General features: G+C 42.2%; 1 pseudogene; it reads left to right on the top strand.

Annotated features, from left to right (window-relative positions):
• Positions 1-5,904: 5,904 nt before the first annotated feature.
• Positions 5,905-6,925, top strand: LOC100405412 (G protein pathway suppressor 2 pseudogene; annotated as a pseudogene).
• The last annotated feature ends 21,029 nt before the right edge of the window (positions 6,926-27,954 follow it).

Raw genomic sequence — 27,954 nt, 5'->3', positions numbered from 1 at the left:
AACTCAATTCTAGATCAGCTATTACTGAAAATGGCATTGTAGCATGGTGGTTAAAGATGTGGGCTCTTTACTTAGATATAAATCCATTCAAATTCTACTTCTGCCATGTATGTAGTATCTAAACTTGAGCCAGTCACTTGCCTTCTCTAAGTTTCAGTTTCTTATCTACTAAAACAGAGTATTTACAACAGGGTTCTTATGAAGTTTGATTGCAAAGAGATATATGAAGCACTTAGCACAGTGCCTGGCTCATTACCTATACCTAATATTATTATTACCATATGGAATGGGTTATTTGTTTCCCTTCCCACCTCCATGCTTATGTCCGTTCTAAAAACACTGTGCTTCCAACAGGGGGAAAGAGGGACATGTGCTTGACAACCTCATCAATCGGCCTCTCTCCCTCTGTAACCCACAACTTTTTAAAAGCAGAAGGGATAGTTACTTATTCCTTCCCCTACTTTATAATCTTATTCTTCTACCTGAAGGCAGCAGCTGTCAGATATGGAGTGGCAGCTTACCCACTTTATGGAAGAAACTTCTGATTGAGTCCAGAATATGTGAAAACAATTCAGAAAAATCCACTTTCAGTCCATAGCTTAATTTTAAATGTATTGTCTTGCTAAAAAATAATCTCAATCATTTATTCATTCCATCATTCTTTCATCCTCTATTGCCCTGGGTCAAAAATCCTATTTAAGGAAGAACTAAAGGATGATCATTTAAAGGAGAAATAAAATACAGTCTTTTAATATTTATAGTATATTGTACTTATAGAAAAGTTAATTTATCATTGTTATAATAATGTAATAAGAAACAGAATTTATGGAAATCTCACTAATAGGTTATTTATTAGGATATGAGTGATTTTGGAGGGAACAACAGAAAGAGTTATACTTTGGAAGCACCAAAAGTGGCTGGCACTTTTTGGAAATACCTAGAAATTAGAATAAAAGAAAGTGTTCATCAAGGCAAAAACTGCAGAAGGATGTTCTTCCAACAATGGAATGATTAAGACTATGAACTTTGAGTCAGACACACCAGGTTCGCTTGTCTGTAAAGAGTGGGAGATCTGGGGATCGAACTGACAACAACTATGGAAGGCTGTTCTGAGTACTTGGGATTGCATAGCCAGGCCCACTGTTGGTCAAACGAGGAGCAGGCGCAGTGCTCCACAGCCTCCTTGGCCCCTAACAGTCAGTCAGGGAAGTTGATGCTGGACTAGAGCAGGAGATAGAGATGCAGGTGGTCTCTAGAGTGCTACTCTTCAAACTTAAACGTGCATATGAATCACCTGAACATCTTGTTAAAATGCAGAGTCTGGTTCAGTAGTCTGGGGTATGGCTTGAGATTCTGTACTTCTAATAAACTCCCTGGTGATGCCAATGCTGCTGGTCATGGGTCACTCTTTGAGCAGCAAGAAAATGTGCTCTGTTGAACTCTCCCGTTGTGACTGCCATCACAACCAGTCCACCTTCTTCTTTTGAAGTTGCTCCCTTGTTCTTTCTTTTTCGTTAAAGCACTGCCATAGTCTTAATCCTGAGCGCCAGTGCTGTAATATTAGAAAAAAAAATAGGCACAGGTTTTTATCATGTTTGACACTCACTGTATCCATTAGCACTGGGTGCTCAGTGCTCTGCATTGCTCCAAGCCTTGGGAGCACACAGAAGACTTGGCCCCTACCCTCCAAGGAATAAAAAAACCATCAGTGACTATTCACCAGTAATCATTTATTGAGTGCCCTCTATTGGTATTCTTAGAATGAGCGAACTCACCGGGAAGACCAAAACCATTGAAACCTTGTTAACCTTTCTGAGTCTCAGTTTTCTCAGATGTAGAAGATAGATACCAACACATATCTCAAAGACTTACTTCAGGGTGAAATGAAATGAATGTAAAGTCTCTAGTAATTGCCAGTTGGTGAATAGTTGTAATCCTTTCCTTTTAGTTCTATTAGGTTGTGGTACAGACACGGATACATGAACAGAGTTTCAAAAGGGAAAATCTTGGCCTGTGGTCTGAGGCCATGGGTATTCTGACAAAGGAAAGCACTCAGAACAAGGGTTTTCAGGGACTCTCAGGAATCTAAATCATTAAGAGGCACCCAGCTCTTGTGGAGCTCTACCCTTCTGTAAATCATAATCCTACATTACCACACTTTCCTGGTGACCTCGGGTTCTTTAAGTAACGCAGTCTCTTCCCTCAGTTTCCAGTGAATTCAGATTCCAGTGAATTCTCAGTGGAAATAAGTCTTATTCTCCCAAGGACTCTCTTTTATTATTCTCTTCTGCCTCTGAAACCTGTTCTATTCCTAGTTAGGGAGTATCAGGAGCCCCTGTCTAATGCACATGGTGACTCTGCACTGATGTAGCCTTGCTGCCTGCCCTGCTTTCACCTGGTCCTCCGGTTTTCATGAACTTCTGCATTCTGCATGAAATCCAGGTCTCCGCTTTGTACCTATAGCTGTGTCTCTTTCTTTCCCATTCCATTTCTAATAAATATCTATGGTGTGCTTACTCTCAGCTAGGCATTGTGGTAGGTGTAAGAGCTACCTGCCATTCTCCCGCTCTTTACGTACAAGCAAATCTGGTGTGTCTGACTCAAAGTTCATAGTCTTAACCATTCCCTTGTTGGAAGAACATCATTCTGGATTTTTTGTCTTGATGAACATCTTTTCCTTCCAGGAACATAAGAGGATTTTATTTCATAGGCCCCTTGAAATGAGGCAAGCCCTTGTGACGTCTACGATCCATCAGTTGTGAACAGAAGTGATATGTGTCACCTCCATGTGGAAGCATTTGAGAGATGGGGTGAGATTCTTTGTGCCTCTTCGTCCTCCTTCCTCAGCAAGTGTGGGAGTCCTGTTGTGTTGACAGTGTCATGACATGGTATAGCCTCCTTCAGCCTGAGCCTCTGAATATATGTGAGGTGAGAATCTCTCCTGTTAGCCTACATTATACATGTAGTTTGAGCATAAAACAAACCCCTGTTGTTCAGAACCACGGAGCATTGAGAGTCTTTGGTATTGCAGAATGACCAAGCTTACCCCAATTAATATGGCATCATTCCAAACACCTCCCTTTTACAATTTAGTAGGAGGAATATGTGCAATAAATATATAAGCAAACAAATATGTAAAATAGTAGGAAATGATGAGTTCTCTCAAGAAAATAATACTGGGAAATTGGATGGAAAGTGACTTGGGGGTCGCCACTTACACAGCAGTGCTCAGAGACTCCTTGCAGAAGGGGTGGTAGTTGAACTGATGAGGCGTAGCCACGTAAAGGTTTAGAAAAAGGAACTCTGGCAAAGGCAACAGAAGTCTGAAGGTTTGAAGCAGATTGGATTGATCGTGTGTACTGTTCACTCTGGTTACTTTTGATAAGCAGACTGTATGTCAGCAAGAAAGGAAGCAGGGAAATCAGTCAGGAGGCTATTGTGATAGAACAAATGAGAGATGGGGCATTAAGACGGGGCTTTTAGTAGTGAGGTTGCTGAAAAGTGACCTGACACAGGATCTATTCTGGAGATGTCAGTAAAAAAACTTGCTGACAGATTGGCTGTCGGTAGCAGACGGAAAGGAAAATCAAAGGTCATCTCCCAGGTTTTTGGTCTGAGAAACTCAGTGCTATTTAGTAAAATGGTAAAGGGAAGGTCAGGAGCAGGGTTGGGAGTGAAAAATCAAGAGTTTGGTTGTAAGCATGTTAGGTTTGAGATGGCTACTTGCAGTCGAGTGGAGTTATCAGGCCGGCAGTCACACATGCGCATCTGGAACTCAGGAGAAGCCTTATTTGGAGACGGGGTTGGGAGAATCAGGGAGCATACAGATGATAATCGAAGCTTACGACTGTTTTGAAGATAGCACAGAGAAGAGAGGCAACAGCGAAGAATGGGTCATCAGGCAGACTGAGAGCTAGAGCTTTACCTAGTAAGGGAGGTGGCACATTGCTTCAAGAACAAAAGGTGACAATTTGTGTCAAACGTGGCTATAAGTTCAAATATGATGAAAAGAGAGATTTAGACATTAGAATACCTAGCATGGAAGTGATCAGTGACCTTGATAAGAGCCATTTCAGGAGTGAAGACTAAAGGGGATGTGACGCAGTAGAGATCTAGACAGCTTTTCCCAGAAGTTTCAGTTAAAGACAAGCAGAAAACTGGGGTAGAAGTAGGGTCCCTGTATATGAACCTCTGCCTTGGCAACATGTGTAACATCTCATGCCCTCCAATTCTGGCTAGACTTGCGCCTCCAGCTTGCTATTTGTAGACTCCATATAAGCTGGAGTCTTCTCTTGAATCCTGTCCCCAACACTGGAATGTACACCTGCCAGAGAGACCACCCCGAAAGCAAATTTCTCCCTGACAGAATCTCCACATAAAGTAACAGTAAACCACATGCTCTGAAGAATTATGAATAAAGGGATAAAGAAGAAATAAACAAATCTGTTCTTCACAAACTCAGAAAGGGTCTATGCACTTGATGGCAGCCAGTGATAATTCTGGATCCCCAAAAATCATGGCCATCAAGATGAGTGTGATGGTGAAAAAGTCACCTCATCAGCCATCAAGGTGACAGATGATCACAATGCTGGGGATTATTCAAATGTAATGATTGAATTGTTAAATACAATAAATTCAATTGTTAAAGACAGTACAGTCACACCATTCAAAATTCAAAACGTAAAATGGATGCACGGTGATGTCTCCATCTGATCCCTGTTTCCTGCCTTCCAGTTCACGTCTCCCAGAGAAACTCATGTTATTATTTTCTTGTCATTCTTCCATATGTACATGCGCACTCTTCCCACCCTCCACCTCTTGACACAAGTGGCATTTTACCCACATGCTATTCTGCATCTATAGAGCCAGAAATCTGCCAAAATGGAGAGAAGTAGGTTTCTGCAAATCACTAACAGCTTCTGAATTTATAATAATTTTTTTTTTAATTTAGAAAAGCAGTTGTTTCTTAGATAGTAAGCATGATAAGTAGAGTCTAAATTGAGTTCTTATGTGTCTGGAGTGTCTGTTGAATACAGCTGACCTATGAGGGGCAGAAGATACTTGGGAGAATAAATATAGGAGATGTGACATTTGTGCCTGATCATTCTGACACAAGTTCCCAGGGATGTCATGGAACCTTATCATCACTGATGTATCCACTTGCCATCATCCCCTCCCTTTCAGAACTTCTGGGAAAGCCCTGCCCTCCTGCCAGCACACCCTTGGCTGGCTTAGGTCCTTGGCTGTCTCTCTCTGAAGTTAATCAGCTGCCAGAATCACCACCTGTCCCCTGTAAAAATTGGCCTTGTATTGCAAAACACCTCCCTCTTGGCTGGCCATTCTTGCAATACTTCCGTCAGCATTTACATGGACCCAGGTCCCCATTATCCCAGTTTGATGTCCCACTTCCCACTGCTTGCCTGAGTCCCTCTCCAAGCAGGGGGCATGTACCTTTTAAATATGAACCAATTCTAATATATAACAACATAGAGCCCGATTTTTTAAATGACCACCTGACTCACCAAGAGAAGAGAAGCTCATTTTCTTTTCTTTTCTTTTGTTCTTTTTTTTTTGGGGGGGGGGGACTTGAAAGCTTTTGATTTGATAACTAGTACTGGATCATGATACCTACTTATTATTCTTTTTTTTAAGTTGGACTTTAGGTTCTGGGGGTACATGTGCAGATCACGCACAACTGTTGCATAGGTACACACATAGCAGTGTGGTTTGCTGCCTCTACCACCACCCCCCGGCCCCCTCCCTGTCACCTACATCTGGCCTGGCTCATTTTCAAATGATTCCTGACTGTTATAATAGCACTGTGGGACTCCGGAAGGACTCCACGCAGGGGCCGGAGCGCTCTTGAGCACAGGAGAAAACGCAGAGAAGGCAGGTCCTGTCTGAGGTCTGGCAATTGGGGACAAAGCCGGGCGCCCAGGCCCTAATGCCCACGGCAGCACCAAGCCCTCACTCCTGGAGCACCCCAAGCTCTCCAACGCCATGGCCAGGGCACTGCACCGGCACATTATGTTGGAGACGGAGCTCAAGCGGCAGGAGGAAGAGGTCGACAAGTTGATGGAACAGAAGAGAAGGAAGAACAGTAGGGAAGGAAGTAAAAAGAGATGGAAGAGAGGATGTCACTAGAGGAGACCAAGGAACAAATCCTGAAGTTGCAGGAGAAACTTTTGGCCCTACAGAAAGAAAAGCACCAGCTTTTTCTGCAGCTCAAGAAAGTTTTACATGAGGAAGAAAAATGGAGGCGAAAGGAACAGAGTGACCTGACCACCCTAACATCAGCTGCATACCAGCAGAGCCTGAGTGTTCACACAGGAACTTATATCCTCAGCCTGCAGGGGAGCCCTGGAGGACACAATCGCTGGGGCACCCTCATGGCAGCTGACAGAGCTAAACAACTCTTTGGACCCCAAGTGCTTATGACCCAGCACTACGTGGGCTCAGCAGCTGCTTTTGCAGGGACACCAGAGCCCACACAACTCCAAGGCAGCCCTGGTGGTGCCTATGGGACTGCTTAGCCCCCACTTCACTATGGGCCCACACAGACAGCTTATAGTTAGTCCTAATCAGCCCCTCCGTGCTCCTTCAGCGTTCCCTGCTGTGCAGTACCTGTCTCAGCCACAGCCACAGCCCTAAGCCGTGCATGGCCACTTTCAGCCTACTCAGACAGGTTTCCTCCAGCCTGGTGGTGCCCTGTCCTTGCAAAAGCAGATGGAACATGAGTGGCTTCTCCCACTCATCCTCTCTGCTCCCCATTCACAGGCTCTGCATCTAGCCTTTGAGCTCCTTGCTTCCTTCCAGCTGTGCATATGCAACCCGCAGGAAAGTCAGGCTTTGCAGCTACCAGCCAAGCTGGCTCTCCACCCCCTTCATCCAACACAGCCAGAACCCATGATTTGACCACAAGTGACCATCAGATTATATATTCAGCACTATACCCCCACCCCACCATGGGTGATGGTACCCCCTGTGTGTCCCAGGAACAATAAAATCTGACTGCCACTGCCCCTGACAAAAAAAAAAAAAAAAAAAACAAAAAAAGCACTGTGCCTGAATAGCTCAGTCATCGCAGGAGCAAGGAGGGCAGTTTTATTTTATATTTGACCTAGCAACAGAAATTGTAATTGGAAATCAACTTGAGATACTTACAACAGCTACTTATAATCTTGTCAATTAACATTTGTGCATCACTTTACTCTTTATGAGGCACTTTTATGTACACGGTCATAATACATTAGGGGCTCCAAGCAGAGAGAGAAAAAAACTATTATTTTATTGCCTACTCTTAGAAACAGGGAGGAAACAGGTTCTTTCAAAGGAGAATATCAAAGTAGACCACAGAGCTAAACACAAAAGCAGCAGCATTATCATTGCCAAACTCAGAGAGGCTAAAATGAAAATATTGCCAATTCAGGAATTCAGCAGAGACACATTGTAGGAAGAGGGTCAAACCAAAATGAGGACCTATCACAGAATGTTCAAGATTGAGGGCTGATGAACAACTGTATGGCCAGAGTAGGTTTTTAGTTCTTTCATTTACCATGTAGGTAACACATAGCTTTGTATTAAAATAAAGCAACTGCAGCTGAAGCAAAAGAAAATAAGCAGTATACTTTAGGCTTTTCTGCCCAGTATCATTGATGGCCGCAGTCTGGGGGAGAGTTGCCTGAACTTTGTCCCCACTAATGCCCCAATTTGTTTCTTCTTTCCTTTTTTCCCGGAGGAAAAAAAAATCTTACTGGTTCCCTGTCTGGTCTGCTCCTTCTTCAGGTGGTTTGGGAATAAACATTTTCCTGGCTGTCAATGACTCATGATGGACTTGACCGATGGTAGCTGCCTCTCCTGGAGACTTGGTATTCATCCTTGTCTCTTGTCTCAAAGGCAACAGTGCACTCATGTAAATTGTGAAAGAATCTGGCTTGATTAATTTGATGGCAATGAGTGCCAAGTACAATCATAATTCGTCACATCTGCTGATTCTGAATCGCCAATTTTGAATAAATATTTCACTTTTGGTGCTTTTCCTGAAGAGTCTTAAGGGACTGACTTCTACACATCTTCATGTGTCCACCTCCATCCACACTGTATTTGCCTATTAGATTTCCTTGCATGCAGTAGGTACTCAATACATGTTTACTGACTGAAAGTAATCTTTCTTAGAGGATAGCGAGGTTCCACTTTTGAACTGGTTGATTCAGTTGGCTTTGTCTTGCATGAACGAATCCAATATGAAAACATGTCCTGATGAGAGAGAGAGAGATGAATTGTTGAAGACAGTTCTCCCCTTTGAGAGTAAATATGTGGGAATGTGTGATGGTTCATGGCATGGCTAAAATGTGATGAGTGTGATTGTGTGTGGGGGGGTGTGTGCCTGTGGGTACACACGGGCATTATTTATTCCCAGTCTATAAGACGTTCCCAGTATATGCCCGTTTTACCAGAAGAAAGCACTTGGGATTCTTTCTTCTCTGACAGCACTTGTCTCAAGACTCCCCATTCTCCAGAATTCTTATCTATTTTATGACAGTTGTGCCCAAATGCCTCAGTTGAAAATTGATCTCAATCTTAGAGAAAAACAGACTCAGGCTGACCTGGGCAGGACACGAGTGGAAAGTGATCTTTCTGAAATGAAGATCAGGGCGAATGAGGAAATGGAATGAGAGCAGGAAAGCAGCAAGGAGATTAATACTGGCCTAGCACTTCTGGAACATGGCTGAGACACTTCTCTCGAAAGTTCTAACAGTGTTAAGTCAGCCCAAACCCCATCCTGGCTCAGAGATGAGGTGAGAGGCAGGTATGGAGGCAAGAGAGGAAAATAAGTGCAAAAAGAAACTGAATTAGAGGAAGAAAAGAAGAGAGGGGAATTCTAAGTGGAAATTAATTGGTGGAAACCATAAAGATGTATCAGTAGCCAAACAAATGTTTGGATTTTTCCTAGGTGGCTGTAAAAGAGTGCCTACCTATCTACCTGCCCACACCCATCTATTCATCTATCCCGCCTTTTTCTGAAAGGATTTAAGCTAGTTCCATAAAGTGTATGTAATGATGTGGTATAAACTATAATTAGGCAAAATTGCACAGAAACACAAGGATGGAAACAAAAATGAAGCCACGAATGGGGCTGGCCACACACACTTACTATGACTGGATCATGTGCCTGTCTAAGTTACTGACTGTGACAGTGAGAAACAGTGATACACATAACTAGAGTGAGAATCTTGCTGAACCTGTAGCCTTGGCCTGTGGCATGTGCCTTCCTCTCCAGATCTGCCTCTATGATTACGTCCTGCTTGGACTCAGCCACACCCAGTGGGCTTTGTGGGATGTCCTCTATATGCAATGGGTAGCGGGGAGAAGTTGGGCTAAACGTTTGTGTTTGTGAGTATCATATATGTTAAGACCCAAATGCAAAAATTGCTTTACTTGCATAAGGCAAATTAAAGAAAGAACCTGTCCAACTATAGAAAAAAAACCTTGTCAGAGGTTATAAAACAGCAACATTAATTTTTTCAAAGCTCAAAAAATAGCAGATTTTAACCTTTTTTTTTTTAGTTAGTTAAAAAAACCCATGATTGAAAAGTGTGTTGACAGAGGCTGTGAGGTTCTTTTCTTATCTGACATCTCCCTCTACTGACAGTACCCTCCCTCGCTTTTCCTTTGCAACACAGCAGGGAAGTCCTTTGAAAGTGGCATGCCTGTGAAATGCCTTTGAGTCCTGGTTCACAGATTGGAGAAGGACCAGGTTTTGTGGGGGAAGATCATAGGTTCCTTACGGGTCTTGGGGAACTGGAGCCTTCTAAGTTCAATCAGCAATAGGATTCATGTGTCTGAAGCTCAGAAGAGAGACCTAAGACAAAGATAGAAGTGAGAGAGTGGCCAGTAGGAGCGGATGAAAGGAAAGAGGAGGAGGAGCAGGATGCCCTGACCTTGAGAGTCTCTCACACATAAAGGCCAGGCACATGGGGAGGAGCAAAACAACATACGTTCAAGTCATTCGTTCCTGTGAATGCTTTGCAAAGCATTTCCTACTAAGGGCCATCCGTCTTTGACTTATATAATTCCAGTATTGAGAAACTCACTCTTTCATTGCTGTTTGACAATTCTTATTGTTAGAAGGTTATTACTTCTGATGAGCTGGAAGAATCTGGTTCCCCACCATTTCCATCCTTTTTTCTCATTCTGCTGTTCAGTGTGATAAAGATAGAATCTGTCTTCTCACACGTTTACCCAACAAATGCTTCCCCATGAAAATCTCTTGAGACAAATATGAGTAAATGTTTAAATTGCCCAGTTCAATGCCTTTTTCCCTACCCTCTCCCACCCCATTATAAGCCCTTGAGAACAAAGACTGTGTCTTATTCCCCTCCCCGCCAGTCTTCAGTTTATCAGACATTTCAGGGAGTGTTTCCATGTAATAAGTGCTTCTTGAACATAATCTATTTAGACACCCACATCAATTGAATGAGTAACAAACTATTATCAGTCCCATTCACAGATAAGAAACCCGTTTTAGAGAGATATATAACTTGCACAATGCCTTATAGGAACTGTGTGGTAGAGCTTGACTTGGATACCATGTCTTTCTGATATTGAGGCTTGGAGCAGTTAAGTCAATGTGATCTTAACACTTTTGCCAACTAAACACCATGAGGCACAGAAAAAGACCACAATAGTGTTCACTGGATTGAATTAATCTGTGATAATACCTACTTGGAAATTGGTAAAGTGAAGTCAACAGCATTTAGATGAAACAAGTAAGACTGTCTCTAGACTCAAGCTTCTCCTCCACTGGAGTGACTGCCTCTTCCTTAGATCAGCTCCCATAAAGCAGCCCCCATCCCAGCTTGCTCCACCAGCCTCAGTCAGCAGTCAGTTCTGACTAGAGCTCTTCTATCTGGCTCCATCTATGGCCCTGTCATCTCCCTCCAGCCCTCACACCAAGCCTCCATCCATACAGAGTTTCTATTGCCCTAATGGTTTGATCAGTACTTCCAGCTCCCATCATTCTAGATTCTTTCAAAGAGCAACTGATTCCTGCTGGTTATATTTTGGATGCAATGGGCTTGAGCCCCCACTAACAAGCTGTATAACCTTGAGTAAGTTATGTACCTTCTTTGAGCCTTGAGTTTATTGTCTTTAAAATAATGGGCCAGGCATGGTGACTCATGCCTGTAATTCCAGCATTTTGGGAGGGTGAGGTGGGAGGATCACTTGAGGCCAGGAGTTCAAGAGGCCAGCCTGGGCAACATAGTGAAACCCCATCTCTACAAAAACTTTAAAAACAAAAATATTAGCCAGGCATAGTGCTGTGTGCTTTGTACTCCCAGCTACTTGGGAGGGTGAGGGGAGAGGAAGTTACAGGAGATCAAAGCTGCAGTGAGCTACGATCATGCCATGGCACTCCAGCCTGAGCGACAGAGTGAGACCCTGTCTCTGTTTAAAAACTAAATAAAATAGGAATGAGAACTATTACTTAATGGCATGCCGTGACTTTAACTAAAAATATAAGTTAAATGTGCAACAGACTGTAATCCCAGCACTTTGGGAGGCTGAGGCAGGCGGATCACGGGTCAAGAGATTGAAACCATCCTGGTCAACATCGTGAAACCCCGTCTCTACTAAAAATACAAAAATTAGCTGGGTGTGGTGGTATGCGTCTGTAGTCCCAGCTACTCAGGAGGCTGAGGCAGGAGAATTGCTTAAACCCAGGAGGCGGAGATTGCAGTGAGCCGAGATTGTGCCACTGTACTCCAGCCTAGCTCCTGGTGACAGAGCAAGACTCTGTCTCAAAAAAAAAAAAAAGAGTGCTTGCCCCACCTCCTCTCTATTCCATGAGTCTGTAGATGGAAACTGAAAAATTTGTGATTGCTCTTTCAACTTGAAGAAGATGAATAATGAGAGGAAATAGAGATAGCAAAGAGAGAGAGAAGTTACAGGAGTAAGAGGACAGATAAAATGCATATCGCGGAAGCCATAGAGAGAGTTCAACCCTTAGAACCTGTTTCTGATTGGATGATCAAGAATCTCTGTCTTGCATCTGGCAAAGAGATACAAGGAACTTTCAAGGCTTATTTCTATAGAATGTGGGGATAGAGACAGATGGCAGAGAAATAAAGACAGCAAGGTCTCAGGAGAGGAAGGCAGTTATTGATGACTATGTGTACATTTTGGCAGGAAGAAAAGTAGAGGAGAGGGCATCAATCCCAGGACACTGGGTTTATGGCAACTAGATGATGGATAAATGCTCGCAGAGTCTGTGGCTGAGGGAGCAGCTGAATGAGTGAGCAAAGATGCTTGGGGTTTCATGAAGTGCTTTTGATAACATTGGTGACATTGTGGGTCCATGGCATTTCTAAGCCTTTTTTAGTATTAGTAGCGGGAGAAACATTGGAAGAACAATACAGCATTCTTGGCCCACACAAAGGACATGCAAGGGCCAAGAACATAAGGTAAAAATCCTTTCACCTGCTACCATCTGTTGCTCTCTAAACTGCCAAACTTTTTCTCAACACCTTCCAATAGTATCAGACCCAAAATAAGGTGTTAAAGATGACCCAAGAAACCCAGCTTTTGATTGGAAGCTGATCATTAAGGATTTAGAGATGTAGGACAACAATTCTGAGTATATAAATCCATTCAGAAATCTCTCCTGAGATTCTTACCCTCAGTTGAAGTTGACTAAAGATTTATCTATCATTTTCCCTCAGCCCATTCCCTGGATCCAGACCTCTACTCCCTCAGTACTGTAGGGTAGGCAGAAATAGCATAAGCTTTCTAGGGATGGGGTGGTGAGTACCAGGCTGACCATTTAGGGTAGATCAAGGCTTCTGACATTTTAATATGCAAGAGAATCATCTGGGGATCCTAGCCAAATGCAGTCCATTGCTAACATAATGTGGGATGGGCCTGCATTCTTTACTTTTAGACATCTCCCAGCGGATGCAGCTGCTGTGGCTGCCTGGCATAAGTGTGATGGGCATCCTTGAGTGGCAAGGCTATAGCATATTTGACTAACTAACACTGGTTTGCCCACACCTGCCCTTGTGACATTTGGTGGGTAACTGAGACACTTGTGTGTCAGTTCAGCTTTAGGACTGATTTCCTACCTCTCCCACTTCCCCACTCTCCCACCCCGTCCATCAAGCCTGCCCAGGAAAATGCAATGAAAAAAAAATTTAAAGCAGCATCTGATTGGAATACAGAAGTCACAGCTTAAAGGCGTTTTCCCCCAGTTTTCTAGGGGAACAAACAATGGTGGTTTTTCTTCTTTTTTGGATCCCAGAAGCCTTGCTTTTTGACCTTCATGGCTTGGCATGGATCCACTTTTGTTGATTTGGCATTTCTTCTGTGGATAAACTTTGTGGCTTTGGAAAAAGCCTCCTTCTTTTATGAGGCATTTTTAACCTGCAGGATCTCCATTTAGCTTAATTGGCATATTTATGTATTGAGATGGGTGCCTAGAGGGCTTGGGCCACAGCATCTTTTGTATAAATCGAAAAAAATGAAATGAGCTGTTCTCACAGTTGTGTGCCCTTCAGTCATGGAGTGCGCTAAAAGGCTCATCATTTACAGGCTGCGAAAGCTCAGGAAGATCAATAGGCATAATGCAACCCGGAGCTGTTCGGCAAAGCAAAACTCGGGTTTTCAAAGCCCAATGACTTTGGGAGCTGGGTCATTACTAATTCCCTTTTCAGTCTTTCCTGGACCTTCATTCCCTGTCCCTGTTAAGGAATGGTCTCCTCGACTGCTGATGGATCCTCCTAAGGTTACGCCAAGAGCCTTCTCCTGAGGGCCAGACAATTTGGAAACTCTGGGGAGTTGACTGCTCCCGGCCAGCCCCCTCTGATCACTGCCCAGCTGCAGACTGTCAGTTTTCAGGTCACTTCTGAAGCCCAGCATGCTTTGAAAGCAAGTGTGGGAATTGATTCTTATTAGTTTAATATAGCTATGGCTAATGGCTTATAGATTTTTATATAGTCTAGCCCTGCTAGGCATGTCTATTAAGTCTCTATTATGGTTGACAGAGGAGAGAGAAGGTCAAAGGGCCTGGGACAAATGCATGGCTTTCCTCCAAGCCAGGCTGAGAAATGTCTTCTTAATAAGAGTTCTTATGACCTCCTGAAGACTCGAGGGAGAAAGAAGACCCTTTTGGTGGATTCTAGGGGAATTTGGCTCCAAAGCTCAGGAATGCATGTCTCACAAGAGGCGAAGATAGTGTATCCGATAACACAAATGCCCTGCTGTGATGAATTAATGAAAACAAATGCAGGTGAACCAGCTGCCCTGGAGTTTTTAGCTCAACAACAGTGGATTGAAGAGCAGCCCCCAAAAAGCTATGTCTAACACAGGAACAGAAAACCAAATACCGCATGTTCTCAGTTACAAGTGGGAGGTAAACACTAAGTATATATGGATGCAAAGAAGGAAACAACAGACGCCGGGGCCTACATGAGGGTAGAAGGTGGGAGGAGGATGAGAACTGAAAAACTACCTATGTGGTACCATGCTTATTATCTGGATAACAAAATAATATGTACACCAAAATCCTGCAACGTGCAATTTACCTATGTAAAAAACCTGCACATGCACCCCTGAACCTAAAATAAAGGTAATACATAAATAAATAAATAAATGGAAAAAAGCTATGTCTACCAGAAACTGTAAAGATGAACTTACTTTAAAAAAGAGTCTTTGCAGATATATAAATTAAGGATCTCAAGATGTGATCATCTTGGATTATCTGGGTGGCCATAAATCCAACAACAAATGCACTTCGAAGACAGACACAGGGGAAGTGACAATGTGCAGACGGAGACAGAGATTGGAACAATGCATCTGCAAGCCAAGGAGCACCAGGGATTGGCAGCAAACACCAGAAATGAGGCAACAGGCATGGAACAGATTCTCCCTTAGAGCCCCGGAAAGAACCAGTCCTGCCAACATCTGGATTTTGGACTTCTGGCCTCTTGAACTGTGAAAGAATACAATTCTGTTGTGAAGCCACCCAGTTGGTGGCAATTTCCTAGCAGCCCTAGGAAACTAATTAAATGACCAACCACCCAGGCTGCTGTCTGGTTCCTCCAAAACCAACCCTGGAGAAACCCCAGACCCAAGAGGAAACAAGAACTCTAGAAACTAGTGATCAAAAAAAAAAAAAAAAAGCAAGGTGCCCCTAAATAGACAAGGTTGACTTGTTTTGTGCTAGGATAGGTGGGTGGCTACAGCTGAAAGGAAGGGTGACCCAAGGAAATAGTGAAAACAGGAATTGCAGAAAAGCTGATTAAATTCTACACAGACCTCTTGCATAGGTTACTTGGAGCAACCACCAACTGACTCATTTTTTTCTTTTTCTTTTTATATTTCATTTGCTCTCTCTATTTTCTATCATCTTCTCATCTTAAAAAGAACTATGTGCCCATTGATGTTTAATGTAAATTAGACATTTTCTGAGAGCGACTGACTCTTTACTTCAAAAAAAACACTGCAATTACAAAAAATGAGCTGGGCATGGTGGCACGTGCCTGTAATCCCAGCTACTCAGGAGGCTGAGGCAGGAGAATTGCCTGAACCCAGGAGGCGGAGGTTGCAGTGAGCCGAGATCGCGCCATTGCACTTCAGCCTGGGTAACAAGAGCGAAACTCCATCTCAAAAAAATAAAAATAAAAATAAAAAAACAAAACAAAAAAACCCACAAAAACAAAAAAAAAACAAAGAAACCCCTGCAATTATCCACACTTCCTCTGCCAGTGTCTACAGGATGGTTTGGATGCAGGCACTAAGCCGTGTAGGAAGATGACATTGAATAAAAAGTGACACAAGGCTGAGTACTGCTCTGCTCTCCTTCAATCACAGAGCTATTGCTGACAACCAAGAGGGGAGACTCCCTCCCCACAGGGGCCCTTCTCCCTATGTTTTCAATGATGCAGCCCTGACCGAAGGAGCTGCATAGTGAGTTGACAACAAACAGCAAAGATCAACAGTGGTTCTGTGGGTACACAGGGCTCCACCCTGGGGCTCAACCCTCCCCTCTCCTCCGACTCACTTGAACTCACACAGATGCGCCCTTCCTATTTCTTCTGAAGCAGAATTGTGGAAATAAGAATAAAAAGTGAACGTCAAAAATGCTTGGCTGGGTACAGTGGCTCATGCATGTAATCCCAGTGCTTTGGAAGGCTGAGGTGGGTGGATCACAAGATCAAGAGTTTGAGACCAGCCTGGCCACCATAGGGAAACCCCATCTCCACTAAAAATACAAAAAATTAGCCAGGTGTGGTGGTGGGTGCCTGTAATCCCAGCTACTTGAGAGGCTGAGGCAGAAGAATCACTTGAATCCAGGAAGCAGAGGTCACCATGAGCCGAGCTCGCGCCACTGCACTCCAGCCCAGGCAACAGTGCAAGACTTATCTCAGGGAAAAAAAAGTGCTCAAGATTAGAGAAGATATTAGATATATGAAACAAGAGCAAGAAATAAAAAAGGAACCAAGTGAAAGCTATACTATTCTAAATAGAGAACACGAGATAGAATAAATAATAGGATCAATATAACTGAAGAATGAATCAATGAGTTGGAAGATCAGCATGTAACAAATATAGTAGACAATGGACTGGTATCTTTAACACATGAAGAGCCTGTGTAAATCCAAAATAAAAAAAACAAAAAACCTAACCCTCCAAATTTTAAATATGCTAAGGATATGGACAAGAATTTCCAGCAGAAATGCAAAAGTCCAATAAACATTTTAAAAATCCAACTTACTGGTAATATATTAAAATAAAATAAAACAAAATGAAGTATTGTTTTTTTAATCCCAAACTAGAAGAGGTAAAGCAATTACAGTGGTCAGTTTTGGACGTCCTCAACAACTGTTGAAATACAAATATCATTAAAAGAGTTACATTTTTTATCAGTGATCATATTTTACTGTAATACCCAAAACTGAGACTTGATAGAAAACAAGAGAGAAGGCATGAGTGCATGGGGTACAAAGGGAGATGAGAGCAGGCATCAGCGAGGAGGGGCAGTGAGGTACACCCTCGTGGTGTACAGCCTCCCTGGAGAGCAGTTTTAAAATATGAATCAAGATGTTTTGATCTATGAGTAGTCCAGAAATCTGTAAGAAATGTGCACAAAAACATGTGGGAGCCATTGACTTCCAACCTCTGCTCTTTCAGGGGAAATATTCCTTAACTCCTCTCTTGTTGCCCTCAAAGGCAAAGCCTCTCCATCCTCCCACTCTGAAACTCACTGTTAACTGTTTACACTGTTCACGCTTCACTAAACTGCAAGAAGAGTGGCTGCCTTCTGGGTGGTGAGGCAGAAAGGAGGAAGGTGTCTGCATTCTCGACGGTGGTGGTCATCATACAAGCTTTGTCCTGTCTACCTCTGTTTTTTTTTTTTAATATCAAAATATATACCCCTTATCTGTTTAAGCCTCTTAGATTAGGTCTCTAGTTACCAGCAGTCAGATGAAATTCAAAGCTAAAAATTTTTAATAAAGCTTTTGAGGTTAGTTAGCTCTATTCGCTAGCACACTGGCCATGAATTTATTGTATTTAAAGACTGACGACCATTTCCTGATATATATGAAACTTTCCTTACTTATCGAGTAGTTAATTTTCTAGTTTAATCTCTAAAATCCAGTTGTTCAGCAACTCTGGAGCAGGTGGATGATGATGTGTAGGGAGGTCTTGTGCAAGTAACACACAAGAGTGAGCAGATGTGGGCTTTAACAGTTAAAATGGAAAGACCATCTGTAAAATATATTTTCTCCAGCTTTCCAAATGTAACTCAATCTCCTCTTAATGAAACATATTGACCTCCAAATTTATGGGAAGGGCCTGGTAAAAGATGGGCCAGACCAGCATCAGTGGCCTAACACAGGGGTTACCTAAACAGAAGGGGTGGCCAGGTGCAGTGACTCATGCCTGTAATCCCAGCACTTTGGGAGGCCGAGGTGGGCGGATCACTAGGTCAAGAGATCGAGACCATCCTGGCCAACATGGTGAAACCCCATCTCTACTAAAAATACAAAAAATAGCCGGGCATGGTGGCATGTGTCTGTAACCCCAGCTACTCTGGAGGCTGAGGTGGAAGAGTCGCTTGAACCCAGGAGGTGGAGGTTGCAGTGAGCCAAGATTGCACCACTGCATTCCAGCCTGGTGACAGAACAAGACTCCATCTCAAAAAAAAAAAAACAAAAAAAAAAACAGAAGGGGTAAGGCAGAGCAGCCCTCAGAAGTAGTGTTTGCTTCTTCTAGGCCATCTTAAGCTGGTGCCTAGGCTTCCTTCCATGAATCGTTATCATTTTACTTAGATCTTTGTTGGGAAGGAGCTAGAGGGAAAAAGTTCCAATTGATAAGGATACCCAAGGTGATTAAGTTCATTGCTAGAACCCACCACATAGAGCTGATGAATTTAGAAGGGACTTCTAATCAAAAAGCAGCAGCTCTGAGATTGATGGTTACTAGCTTTACATATTGCTCTTTTTTTAATGTTACTTTTTTTTTAACTTGTAGGTTCAGGGATACAAGTGCAGGTTTGTTGTAGAGGTAAACTTGTGTGATGGGGGTTTGTTGTACAGATTATTTCATCACCCAGGTATTAAGCCTAGTACCCACTGGTTACTTTTCCCAATCCCCTCCCTCCTCCTATCCTTCACCCTCCAAGAGGCCCCAGTGTGTGTTGTTCCCCTCTATGTATCCCTGTGTTTTCATTTAGCTCTCACTTGTAAGTGAGAATGCAGTATTTAGTTTTCTGTTCTTGTGTTAGTTTGCCAAGGATAATGGCCTCCAGTGCCATCCATGTTCCTGCAAAGGACATGATCTCATTCTTTTTTATGTCTGCATGCTATTCCATGATATATAGGTACCACATTTTCTTTATACATGTTGCTCTTGATATCATCAATATATCATTAATCAAATCTTCCCTTTGTAAATTCTTCCCACTCTGTATTCATCTGTTCTTGCATTGCTATAAAGAAATACCTGAGACTGGGTAATTTATAAAGAAAATTAATTGGCTCACATTTGTTCTTACATTGCTATAAAAAATAGCTGACACTGAGTAATTTATAAAGAAAATTAATTGGCTCACATTTCTATATGTTGTAAAGGAATCATAGCTGCTTCTGCTTTTGGGGAGGACTCAGGAATATGCCAATCATGGCAGAAGTCAAAGGGGAAGCAGGCGTCTTACATGGCAGGAGCAGGAGCAAGAAACAGTAAGGGGGAAGGCACCACACACTTTTAAATAAATGACCTGATCTTAGAAGAACCCACTCACTATAACAAGAACAGCACCAAGGGGATGGTGCTAAACCATTCATGAGAAATCCACCTCCATGATCCCGTCACCCCCTACCAGACCCCCACTCCAACGTTAGAGATTACAATTCGACATGAGATTTGGGCAGGGACACAGATCCAAGCCATATCCTACTCTTACCTCCCTGTCGTTAGAAATGTTTACAAGATCAAGTTTATTAATATGATTTATATTTAAAGTTTCTTTACCACCTGGCCTGGTGTGATTTCTTATTTTTAAGAGATTTCTCTCTTGTCTTTTGGGACATTGTTTGAGGAAACAAAATGCTTAATTTCCATATTCGTTGTACCTATCAAGATTCCCTTGGGGATGCACAGCTTTTATATTTCAGTGTAGCATTCCTACAGGTTGACTCATGGGATAGGTTACGTCAATATTTTTATACGAAGCCTGGATACAAATACTATTTAGAGCTTATAAAATTCTGTTGGATGTTTTTGATAATTATTTAAATACAAATATCATTGGGAGAGCTGTGGGTCTTATTGATACAGATTTTAGTGTAGTATCTGAAATGGGGACTTGGTAGAAAACTTAGAAGGAATGAGTGTACTTGTGTGTGTGTATATATATATGTGTGTGTGTGTGTGTGTGTGTGTGTGTATATATATTTGGGGCCAAATATTACCAAATAGGGGAAGAAAGGTTGGGAGGAGAAGAGGAGGTGGCCAGCACCACTAACGAGGCTGGCAGAGCTGTGATAAAGCTGAAGGCATGGTGGCACTCTGGTGCTCTGCTGGTTTAGTCATCTTGTTTAAATTCACGACATGTAAATTTACTTTGAATGATCTGCTGAGTTCATTTATTTTCCATTCCCTTTTCCACTCTATTAAATATGTAGGAAAAAAAACACTGAAAAATTAAAGAGGGTAATTTTTTTATAATCCCACATTTTTTGAGCCTGAAAGAAAGCAACAGGAATTACATAAGCAAGTATGCTGTAATAAAATAAATTTGGATAAAAAGACGTCCTAGTAGCAAGCAGTTAGGGGGAAGAGGAAGGAGAGAAAAGAATGAAACTAGATAAATCTATGTTTAATTACTAAAGATTCAATACAAAAGTAAAGGGCAAAGGACAGCCAGGAGACTCCTGTGGGGACTTTTAGGGTGCTGAAAATGTTGTGTATTTATTGACATGAGCAGTAGTTACCCAGATGGTCACCTTACACTTATTCATTAAGCTGCATATTTTGTACCTTTTTGTATATGTTAGTCATTTTCCAACTAAGAATGAAAAGGAAAAACAACTGAACACACCCTCATCCACAAAGAGAGAGAGGGAGGGAGGGAGGGAGGGAGGGAGGGAGGGAGGGAGGGAGGGACGGAGGGACGGAGGGACGGAGGGAGGGAGAGAGAGCGAGAGCAAGAGAGAGAGAGAGAGACCCAGTTCAGACAGATGTATCTGAAGTAGGCAGGAAATTAGCAATTGACCTCTTCATATTTCAAACAACATACTTGATACTTTTGGATATTCATTCCCTGCTTTTGTGAATAGGTTGAAAGAATTTCAATCATAGGTCCATTTTGGGCAATAAGGATTGGGTCAGTGGTTGTGCATGGGAAGGATATCTGATTTTCACAAAGGTTATATTTCATATAAAATATTCAACTTGCATCAGTTCTTCTCTACTCTGCATGAGGGGATATGAATAAGAAGGCTTGAAGCAGCATTATTCAAAATAACCAAAATAGAAAAGGTGTCCATCAGTGTAAAATTGATAAATATGCTATATTCTGGCTATATTCAGCCACAAAATAAAAGCTTCCCGCAACATCCAAATCAATCTTTTTTCAAGGGTTGGGCAGAAGAGAACAGAAATAAAAGCACACATTTTCTATGATTTTGTTTTTATAAAGGCCAAATACATAAAAAGCATAAATTATAGTGTTTATGGGTATGCACTTATATGGTCAAAGTGTGAGGAGAAGCCAGACAGTGATGAGCACAGAAGGAGTGAGCAAGGAAGGCAGGGCCTCACGTGGGCCAGCCCCAGTCCAGGCTGACTGGGAAGACAAATCAAATGGAAGACTCTTGCTCCTTAAGGACGCCAAATAATTAGTGTCTAGACTCACAGCATCTCAGGACTGAAAGGAGCTTAAAGATTGGGGCTGGGCACGGTGGCTCACATCTGTAATCCCAGCGCTTTGGGAGGCCCAGGCAGGCGGATCACTAGATCAGGAGATGGAGACCATCCTGGCAAACATGGTGAAAACCTATCTCTACTAAAAATAAAAAAAAATTAGCCGGGCATGGTGGCATGTGCTTGTAGTCCCAGCTACTCGGGAGGTTGAGAAAGGAGAATCGCTTGAACCCAGGAGGCGGAGGTTGCAGTGAGCCGAGATCGTGCCACTGCACTCCAGCTTGGGCAGCAGAGCGAGACTCCATCTCAAAAAAAAAAAAAAAAATCACTAAAATTAGTGACCTTTTAATTTGTTTACATTTTTATATTATTATATTTCAAGAGAAATTGGGGTGTTCAATAGAGGATTTCCAAACTATATTCCAATAGATAAGGTATATTTACACACCTACTACAATCTATCATTGATAATTATTTCATAAAAACAGAAGGCATGTCACCCTCACAAAGTAAGAAGTAATTTTAGAATAAATGATAGCCCTTTACATTGAATAAATTTAGATTTATGAACCATTTTGCCTATTTATTTCCAGGTACTTAGTAAAAAAAAAAAAAATTTTTTTGAGACAGAGTTTTGTTCTTGTTGCCCAGGCTGGAGTGCAACGGTGTTATCTCGGCTCACTGCAACCTCTGGGTTCAAACAATTCTCCTGCTTCAGCTTTCTGAGTAGCCAGGATTATAGGCACCTGCCACCATGCCTGACTTTTTGTATTTTTAGTAGAGATTGGGTTTCATCATGTTGTTCAGGCTGGTCTTGAACTGATGACCTCAGGTGATCCGCCTGCCTCTGCCTCACAAAGTGCTGGGATTACAGGCATGAGCCACCATGCCTGACAAGTAAAAAATTTTAAATAAACTGCCACCAATTCCTAGACTAGTTGGTGTATGAGAAACTTCGACCTCACCTACCATTCATCCAATACTTGAATCTTCCCCAAATCCATAAAAGGTGGAACTAGAGCTTGCCTATGCTTGCATACTTCTGGTGAATGTGAACTCACTACTACAGATGTTATCGTCTCTTCCTCTCAGAACATTTGTGACTGAATGCTCTTCTGCTGTTGAACCTAATTATTTTCCCTTCACTTGTGGTCTAAGACCAGTGACTGCACTTACTGTCTATACCATACAGTCTTCTACATGTGAGCCTCAACCTGTGAGCAACACGCTTTATCCCCCTCCCTGCCATGACCCCTGCTCCTCCTCATATTGAAACAGCTCAAATCCCCAGTACTATTTCCTATGCATATCCCGAATAGTAAGCATCCTTGCCTCTCTGTTTGAGGTGTTCCAGTTTGTCTATATCTAATTTTAAAATGCGATTTTCCAAACAGAGTACAACTTTCCAGGTTGGTTTGCTTCACCCAAAATAGAGTAAACGCACCGTCTCTTTTGTTCGAGACATTCAACTTCTTCCTTCGATGTAGCCTAAAATTTCCCAAATCAATTCTCCCATTCCTATTATCCTATTTGATGAAAACAAGTTCATATGCCACTGTGAATTTAGAAGACTGGTTTCCCATAGGAAAAAGGAGAGGATGGCTGATCTTACAAACTGATAAGATGAGAATGGCTGATTATTTATTTTTAAATGCTCTGAATTCACCTCATTTGTGCTTGGCCTGCACCTCTCCACTTGTCAGAAAGTATACCATTAGCAAGTTCCTCAAACGCCTTTCGGAGGAGTCACACATCCTCTTAAAACGCCAGTCCAGCCTAGTAAGCTCCAGAAAAAAAAGAGTGGCGCCACTGTGCTGGGATTTGTCCTCGGTGACTGCTTGCTGGCGCCACCTACTGGGATCAGTGTCTCTTAACATTTAGTTTCGCCAGGTTGGTATACTCTTGGGAACAAAGACTGAAACCCCCAATCTGCAGTTCGTAGAGTTTGTGTTCTTCCCAGCTTAGAAAATTTAAAGGATGTGAAGTTCTTGCTCGCAGGCTCTTGTTACCCGCGAGGTTAAAAAAGTCCCACTATCAGCAGTTCTGTGGTCTCATTTGCATATTATGTCAGTAAACTACAACTTTGATTTGCCTGGGCCATGAGGCACAAAGGTAAAATGATTAATATTCTTATCCATGTTGTTCTTGATGAGAAAATTAAGGCAGTTTACAAAAAATCAAATTATTAATTACAAAACTACTTTCATTCATACTATTGAAAGTTAGTTAAAGGTTGGGTGCGGTGGCTCACACTTGTAATCCCGGTACTTTGGGAGGCTCAGGTGGGCGGATCACGAGGTCAGGAGATAGAGACCATCCTGGCTAACACAGTGAAACCCCGTCTCTACTAAAAATACAAAAAAAAAAAAAAAAAAAAAAATTATCCTGGCTACTTGGGAGGCTGAGACAAAAGAATCACTTGAACCCGGGAGGCAGAGGTTGCAGTGACTCAAGATCGTGCCACTGCACTCCAGCCTGGGCGACAGAGCAAGACTCCATCTCAAAAAACAAAAAGAAGGTTAGTTAACATGTATAAACCCTTCCTCATATGGTTTATCCCAGCCTCTAGAGTATTTAGCTACATACACACACACACGTATATACACACACACACATACACAAATATGTATATTCTATTTGAAAGCAATAGAAATTTGCTCATGACCCACAACAAATATTTTATAGAGACAGTATAAAATGCAGTTGGTTTTGAGTGGTGGAGGTTGTTTTTTAAATACAGGGCCTCACTCTGTTGCCCAGGCTGGAGTGCAGTGGTGTGATCACGGCTCACAGTAACCTCGATCTCCTGGACTTAAGCAATCCTTGTGCCTCAGTCCCTCAAGTAGGTGGAGCTACAGGCAGGAGCCATAACACCAGGCTAATTTTTAAATATTTTGTAGAAACAGGGTCTCACTATATTGGCCAGGCTGCTTTCAAACTCCTGGCCTCAAGTGATACTCCCACCTTAGCCTCCCAAAGCACTGGAATTAGAGATGTAGGCCACTGCCCCTGGCCTTTTTATTAAAATGTATTTTTTTAAAAGACCTCTTTAATTAACTCATTTCTTCTTTAACTTGAGTGTGGCCAGCTTGAGGGAGGCTTTACTTCCTTCAGCCGGCAAAAATGTGTGATACAGTCATGAAAAAGGCATTAAAGCAAAGGTTATTAACATGGAGTCTTCCACTATTCAAGAGATTCATGGACTGAAATCGAGAGGGTCATGGACTGAAACAGTTTTTTTAAATCTTTTTTAAAGAAACCAAAGAAGGGAGGAAGAGAAAGAGAGAAGGGCAAAGAAAATATATCTTTATTTTTTACTAACTTTTAACTAAAATTATACTTTATAAAATATGATTGTAAGCCACAAACATCCCATTATAGTTGTTGCAGGTATTTTGACATATTTGTTTTGCTTATTGCTATTGCAAAATTACAATGGATAGGATACCTGCCTCTGGTTTTTATTATTTACTGCATTAATAAAGAGGCACATATATTACTATGTCTCACATTTGCTTAAATATTTCAGTAGCAGCATTTCAATTTAACTGGCTTCTGTTGTAATCCTATGCATCCTATTTTTTGCATTTAAAAACCACAATGCTGAGAAGAAGTTGAGAAGTTTCACCACACTGCCACAGGGATTAAGAGCTCCTGCATTAAACTGTTTAGAGAGCTTTGCTGGGAAAAACAGAACCCTTCAGGCCATCCCATGCCAGGGGAGCCTAATTGCCTCAGAACAGACAGAAACTTTGCCACTGTGGTTCTAGGCCCTGACTATAGACAAGATGTTGTTAATAATGAAAAACTCTCCTTTCTCACCTGGAGAGTATTCCCTAACCTTGGAGAATGTGCCATCCTGGAGACTTTTGGTACCACTGGGCATTTCAGGGGAAATAGTGCCATCTGGTGGCTGATGCTCCTCCTCCAGCGCACACTTCTGTTTGTCTTGTAATTAGAAACACTCATAGAGAAACACAGTAGCATTTAGAAGTATCAGCGCATAGCTCTTCCCCATTTCCGTCCACTACATGGGTTTAGTTTTGTCAATTCGCAAATCTCACAGACTCAATGAGTGATAATGCTCAGTGTTCTGCAGAATCACATTGTTGTCTCCTTTTTAGAAATGTTCAGTAGCAGACAGTGATTGGCAATATTTGAATTCCATTTCTCACAAGGCTTCAATAATTGTAAAGGTCCCTCTTCCCTTAAAATAGCATTTTCATTTGTGATAATGCCTGGATCATTCCAAACACAAGGTGTACAAAGAGACAGGGCTGCGGCATTGTGAGTGGGGTGTGCTATCTGCATGGCTTCAGGTAGTGTTGATGTTAGTGGACTCCCAGGGTTTCTGACACACTGACCCTGGATTTTCTTTCATATTTTGGTCAACTTGCCCTTTATTTGGCAGTTATGATTTGGATTCTGGCTCTGCACCTGGGCTCTGCTACTTCTCCCCACCTGACTGCTGTTTACAACTTGCACTGCTCCTTGGTCCAAGCTACCAGCCCTTTTCCTCAGATGATTGAAACAGTCTCCTAACTGGTCTACCTTCTTCCACACGTGCCCCGCCAAGTCTGTTCTCCTCATGGCAGCCAGAATGATCCTGTAAAACCACAAGTTAAATTGTACCCACTCCTCTGCTCACAATCCTTTTTCTTCAGAGAAAGAATAGAAGTATTTGCAATATCCCACCTGATGCAGTAATCAGGCTCACAGATAACTCACCAGACCCACCTCCTGCTCCACTTACCCTCACCAGTAGAACTGGCCTTCATGCTGTTCTTCAAGCAAAGCATGCCTCTGCCTCAGGACAACAGCACTTTCTGTTCCCTTTGCCTAAAACACTGTTCCTCCAGTTACTAACATGGTGCATTCTGCATTGTCTTACTTATTTTAAGGGCCCAGAAACTGTGTAGCTCTTCCTTTATTTTTCTCCATAGTCCTTATCACTATCTAAATTTTGATGTGTTTTACTTATTAATTCTTGTTTTCTTCCTCTTGCTAAAGCATAATCTCCCTGAGTATAGAGGTTGTCATCTTTTCTTCTTACAGTATCCCTATGTCAAAAAAAAAAAAAAAAAAAAAAATGCCGGTCATGGAGAAAGCAAATGCTGGTTGAATAAGACTCATATTTCCTGCCATGATGACATCCCAATCGACCTGTTAGATTTACTTTATTTTACTGTGCCTGCTGTGAGACCTGTTCTACCTGTACTCTCCTGGCCTGTGAGGGTCACTAGATGATTCTTAGGCATGTTCTGAGCTACGGCAGTTTTCTCTGCTGCTGATGGCATCAAAGCATCATTCCTGAGTTACAAATCTTACTGTTGAATGACCTTTCTGAAAATAGCATCGGATGACTCAAAAAGTGGGTCTATTGATAATGAAGATACTTCTAGCAAAAATGAACGTGCAAAGCTTACTAAATGAAATGTCAAAGTAAGAGCAAGCAATATTTATAAATGTGTATGTTATTTTTAAGTGATTTGAAATGTGTCCATGTCACTATATAAATTAACATCAGAAAGAGACATTTGACTAGTTCACTTATGTCTATAAAAATTTAGTTAACCAATTTGGCCCAAAGATACTTTTGGGGCTTCTTCAACTAATGGAAGGGAGGTGCCCTGTATATTCAAGCTTATATAGTATTTGCTAATCCTCTCTCCTTCCATCCTTCCCTTTCTACCTTCCTCCCTCCCTCCCTCCATCCCTCCCTTCCTCCCTTCCTCCCTTCTTCCCTTCTCCACTCTTCTCCCCTCTCCTCCCCTCCCCTCTTCTCCTCTCCTTTCCTTTCTTTCTTTGAGACAAGGTCTTGCTTTATCACCCAGGCTGGAATGCAGAGGCACAATTATTGCTTACTATACCTCAAACTGGGCTCAAGTGACCCTCCTGCCTCAGCCTCCCAAGTATCTGGGACTATTGACAGGCACCAGCACACCTGGATAATTTTTTTCTTTTAATATTTTTTTGTAGAGCTGAGTGAGTTCTCACTGTGTTGCCTAGGCTGGTCTCAAACTCCTGGCACCAAGTGATTCTCCAATCTCAGCCTCCCAAAGTGCTGAGATTACAGGCCTGAGCCCAGCCTAGCCTCTCTTCCCTCTCTTCTTCCTCTTCCTTTCTTTTTCTCCACTTCCCTTTTCCATTCTTCCCATTGGTCATATGTACCCATTCTCGTTCACATGTCCATTTCTAGAGGATAGAAAAGAATTCAGAAAAAGAGTGGGTAAAATAAATTCTTCTTAGGTTGCTGAGAATGTCTAGGTGCCTACACCGATGGACAAGGTCTGAGAATAGTCATGGAGAGGATAGTTCCATCCATAAACCTGGCAAAATATCACTCATCACCCTTCCAGGTATGGTGCTTCTCAGTACATGATTGGAAAAAAAAGCAATTTTTCTTTTTTTAAAAGAAGTATAGGGTATGTCTTAGTTATCCTTTCTATTGCAGATATGAATTTGCTGCAAGAATCAGCTTTTTTTTTTTTTCTAAATCGAAAAGATTTGGCTAAGCTGCCACCTGCTAGA

The sequence above is a fragment of the Callithrix jacchus genome, chromosome 1, assembly GCF_049354715.1.
Source record: "Callithrix jacchus isolate 240 chromosome 1, calJac240_pri, whole genome shotgun sequence".
NCBI lineage: Eukaryota > Metazoa > Chordata > Mammalia > Primates > Cebidae > Callithrix > Callithrix jacchus.
This window is presented reverse-complemented; position numbering and strand designations above follow the sequence as displayed.